Genomic DNA, 5,529 nt, shown 5'->3' with positions numbered 1-5,529 from the left:
AGCTATAGCGCCAAGGGAGAGAGAAAATTGTTCATCTGTCGTCTCCTTCAGCAAATAGTCATTACAAAGGTGGACGAGAGAAAGTTTCTTGCAGCTCTTGGAGACCGCAACAAAACTATCAAAGTTTTGCTTGCTGTCAGATAATTTCAAAGCTACTTGGGCATATCGAAGGGTTTGCCGTGGACCCATGCGGCCAAGTGCCTTGCCCTTGGACAGAGCACAAGCAAGGATATTTGCGGAAAGTCGCTGCCCAATGTCTGGTCGAGCCCTGAGTACGTACGCAAGAGATACGGTCGCATGCACGTGGTCCTCAAATGTCGGGGCTCCAACTGTGGTACTTGCTCGATTGAGTGCCCCACTGAGGCTCAAAAGTTCCGCTCGAGATATAGCAATGCCATTGTTTGGCGTCCAAAGTTTAACGGACAGGCGGGCGAATCTCTTCTTCCACACCTCCGAGGTTTTCGTGAGGGCATTCATCGCCCTTAGGCGATGGCGTCCGTCTATGAGATACACTCTCACACACTCGGGAACCTCCGAACCTCCGCCCTTTTCCAACACTCTTTGCAGTTCGTCCCACTTTCCAGGATCCGCATCCCCTTTTCCCTCTGCAATTGCTACAGACAACATACCAACGCTCTCCAAATACCCCTTCTCCTTGAACTCGGCCAACACAGTGTCAACGTGCTCGGTTCGAAGCCTTCTGTACGTGTGTTCTGGTTCCAGAATATTCTCCAGATGAACTATCACCGTGACCTGGCGATAGCTCTGAAGGGGAACATTCAGAAAATTCAACGTGTGTGCCTCCTCAGCCTTGATCTGAGTAAACTCGTCGTTATCACGGACGAAGCTGCGATCTTGTACATCATCCAATAGATCCTCTACAGCCTGTGAATCTGAAACTTCCATTACGGGATGTTTGTGCAGATCACAAGAGATGAGAAGGGGAGATGGTGAGGGGGGGCGGGGTTGGGGTATTTGGAAGGTGGCAGGGGATAGAATTGCGGTGTTGGGAGAGTAGCTGTGGTGTGTGGGCAAGAATGGTTGGAACGGGACGGGAAAATGACTGGGACAAGTGTTCTGGGAGGGGTTGTCTAGATAGGGGAATGCCTTAACCATTCCACAAACAGACTCCAGCGTCGCATGGTTTTACCCGTCCAAAATATTTGTAAAATTTAGACACGAAAAGACACGTGTATGTTCATGGCAAAAATTAGGCTCTGGGACGGGGTTTGCGCCGTGGAGAATGGCAATAACCATTCTGTGGACGACTAGTAGCCTCCATGGAGCCCCGGAGGCCAATCGTTCAGAAATACGCGAAAGGATTGTGTGTCTTTGTGTGCACTGCTTGCATTAGATTCCTGCTGTGTCTGCGCAAATGCGACCCGTCGGATTCGTTCGCCAATGACGCATGTTGTGAAAGAACCGGGAATAAGGAAGATGCAGCAGAGTAAATTGTCAAGTCTCGTCCGTACAGATCTGCAGTGCGGAGACTACTGGGTACGGAAGAAGACAATGATGCCTGTTGTGAAAGAAACAGGGATAATAAAGAATCAGCAGAGAAAATTGGCAAGGCTCGTTCGCACAGCTCTGAAGTGCCGAGACTCCTGGGAACGGGAAAAGCCCGGCGAGCAACCTCGCGCGCAGTCGCATCGCCCGTTCGTGCGGTGGGTGATGTCGCATATCAAAACGAATGAAGAAGGAATGGTTGTTAAAATTACTGACGAGTCGGTAAAGCGTTTATTGGGCGTCGTAATTGACAACGGGCCGGTTATGGATTATAATAAGGCGAAAATTGAAAGGAAAATGATGCTGGGGCCGTTCGGTCAACATTTTCGTGTAGTACAAGGCTGTGACTTGCGGTATGGAGACCGGGACCGCCGTGTTCGAGATCTTTTCGAGCGTTTTATGACGTCTCCCGTGGAGATCCTGAGTCCATACTCTGTAATCTGCACTTTTTTTTCGGATATCGGCCTGGCGAGAACGGTGTCACGAAATAGAAAGCATGCTTTCGCCACTGAAATGGCAACGAGATTTGAGCAGCTGCTGTACCTTGGAACATTGACAAGCCTCACAAAAGTTGTCAAGGAGGGTCGATGGGTTGCAGCCAAGAAAGGAGTGAAGGTTTCGAAAGCTTCATCACAGTCCTCAAAAACTGTCGGCAGTGGAATTCTTGGGTTGAAATCGCTGAGAGGAGCGACATCTCAGCGGGTTGGGTTTGTCGTTCAGTTTATCGTGCGGTCATGGGACAGGTTTGTGCAGACGATTGGATTTCGGGATACTGAAGATATGTTGCTTCCTTACGCCGTTGTCACGCCTCCAACTTACAAGTACAAGGCCTTGGAGTCAAGAGCGCAAGGGTTTGCACCTAAAGGCGAGGCCGTGCGTCTTTCCTTCTGTCCAAACCCTACGCACGTACCGGAAGAGACATTTCTAGACGCAGTGCAGCGGTCGGACGATTGTGATAAAGCAATTCGAACGCTCGTGTCTTCATTTCTAAAAGATATTGACGAATACACACACTCGTCAGACCTCTTCACGATATCTGACGCAGGGGACTGCAGTCTCTTGAATTGCTTTAAAAGTGACCGGAATGGTGCTCCTGGGAAGCGGTTTGAGACATTTAGTTGCTTGAATATTTCAGCGATTCAAGAAGCTTTATGCGCAGCTGCGCATCCTGAATTCTTGAATGAGGGTACCTTTCGTAGGTATGAAAGCACTGGTATAATCTGGAAAGAAGTAAGGAGTGGAGATGAAGGAGGCAGAGGAGGCGGAAGAAGTGGAAGAGATGGAGGAGGTGATGGTGATGGTGATGATGATGATGATGATTATGGGGAAGAAGAAGAGGTCCAAGCGACAGGGGGCCAAGAATATGGTGGTGGATCCTCCAGGTCTCCAGGCTTGTACTCGTCGTCGTGTGCAGAGCGGATGAAGTGCGCTCCGCGAGACAAGACCACAACGGAATTGCGGGAAAAGCTGGCGACAGGGATACATCCTTTTGTAAGGATGCATAACTGTTCGTTTTTTGACCTTATCGACGTTGACGACGCTATTTCTGACGGTGTCGGGATTGAGAACAATGTGCAGCTACTTCTTACGGATCCGCCATACAATACGAGGAGGATGCGTAACAAAAGAAACTCGCAGTACGATCGCCTCACCAGTGCAGATATGCGAGATGTCGTTAGCACTGCGGACAGACTTTTACGTAGGGGTGGGCACGTCATTCTCTTCTGCACAGCACAACAGTTCAGAAATTGGTACAAACTCTTCTGCCTTCATGAGACGGAGCACGTCGGCCCGACGTTCACTGTGGACGGATCGCCGATGGTCGTTTTGTGGGATGATTCTGTGAACAACGGCCACCCCGGACGGACGTCGAGTAAGTTGCATTGTTGCACGGAATTTATATTGCACTGCAAGAAGAACGGCCTTCGGCAGAAAAAAGAAGGGTCGATGGTCAACTACATGACATTTAATTACGTAGCGTCCAGCTTTGCGGGGCACACAAACGTCTTGAATAACGTGAAGGGACTCATGCCCGGGGAGCAGATTCGTGCAAAGCGAGTGGGCCAGGAAGAACTAGGGACATCAGGTACATATGCGTTGCGTTCAGAGCAGAAGCCTGTTGCCCTTTTAAAAGAACTCGTGTGTCGGTTTTCACAGCCCAGAGACATTGTGGTTGATTTGTTTGCTGGGACGTTCTCAACGGCCCGTGCGTGCGTAGAACTACCGCGACACCGGCGGTTTGTGGGATGCGAGTTGGATGAATTCTGCTTTGAATTTTCGCGTTCTGCAACGCTTATAAAGGCAGCAGATGTCATTTCGAGGAGCGTCTGTGACATGGAGGTTGACTGGGAAACGAAGAACCATGCTATAAAACTCAGCAGGTGCTTTCGATGGGAACAGAATGATGAGTCAGACTGGAAGGCGCCACCGACTCTTCCTCAGTACCAATCCCTCCCACCTCACATTTTAGGCCACCTTGGCGCGTCGGCGGGTGACCCGCACTTTTTGAAAAAATGCGTGAGAAAACCAGTGCACGACTGGGGCCCGGGCAATCGTGGCCATTTGGAGCAAGCTGATATTCGTTCTCTACTCTCTGTCGACGCCGCCGTCTCTGGACTTATGGTCATGCCTTCTACCATCAAGAATGCAAAAGCCGGAAGGGGCGTATTTGCTACTCGCACTTTTCACCCCGGAGACACTATATGCAGCTACTTTGGAACCATTGTGTATCATGACCTTGGAAGGCGGCAGTCTGTCACGAAAACGTACGGGGATGGAGTCCTCGGGGTTACTGTGGAACGATTCCAAACGTATGCACTACAGATAAGGACTGCGGGGAATAAGTTCAGGGCTGTCACTGAGGAACTGAACGGGAAACAGGCCATAAGCGTCGTTCCAGCTGAATTTTGCGTGGGAGCTTACGTTAACGACGCACGGTACTGGAAAGAGGACGAGGAGCGCAAAGAGTTTGAAAAAGGGACACTGGCAAGGCCCCGACAACAGAACTGCGTCCTCCTGCTTCGGAACAACTGTGTCAAAACGCCGCAGCAGCTCATTGCGTCGGATGTGGCATATCTTGAGGCATACCACCTTATCAACGCCGGGCAGGAGTTGTTTACTCTGTACTACCCGGACGGGCGAGAACCAGAAAGTTGAGAAGTACATGACACACATGGAGAACCACAAAGGCATGTCTATGTACACTGAAACTGTGCGCGCACAGTTTGGATTTTTATCCTACCGTACGCACGTTTTCACAAGTAAGCACGACCTGAAAATTTAAAACATTGGTGTAATGATCAAAATCCAAACTGTGCGCTCACAGTTTGGATTTTAATCATACCACACACACGTTTTCACAAGTACACACGTGTGTTCATTGAAGGCAAGATATTAGCGTGGCCACGCATCACATTTCTCCTGGACTCGGGTGTTGAAGGCGGGGGCGAGGTTGAAAGTCAAGTCAGGAAAGGGCGAAAAGCCGAAAAGTTGAAAGCAATAGCAAGATGCGTTTTTAATGTTGAAAGTGGTAAAAGTTAGAATCTACGTCGAGTCTTCTTGGGGGTCGTCAGAATTAGTACTTGTAGAGTCACTGGCGGGCGATTTGAAGAGGTGCGGGTGGAATCGCAGCAATGTATAGTCTTTCTTGGGGTCATACACTGGGTCTTTACGATTGTATTTCATAAAGATTTCCTCCCCCGGGTGAATTTCCCTGGTAGATACGACCGTGAGTAGGTATGGCTTCTGGAGCTGTTCGACGTCGTCCACTACTGCGGTTGAGTTGTCAATGAGTTTGGCATTCGGTTTGCGAGGGGTTGCGAGGGTGCCATTGTCGTACTTGTCGTATTCTTCGTCTTCTGCATCGTAGGTCGGATCGTTGATGTACGAGGCGATGCAAAAAGATGGTGGAACGATGTAGACCAATTTGTTGCCCTGTGGACTAGAGAGCGGGAGTGTGCGGAATTCGTTCTTGTCTTTGACTTCGACTTCAACGGCAAACTGTTTGAAACGGTTGTACGTCAC

Source organism: Chondrus crispus, genomic scaffold (assembly GCF_000350225.1).
Source record: "Chondrus crispus Stackhouse genomic scaffold, scaffold_459, whole genome shotgun sequence".
NCBI classification, from domain to species: domain Eukaryota; phylum Rhodophyta; class Florideophyceae; order Gigartinales; family Gigartinaceae; genus Chondrus; species Chondrus crispus.
Note: the sequence above shows the minus strand (reverse complement) of the source record.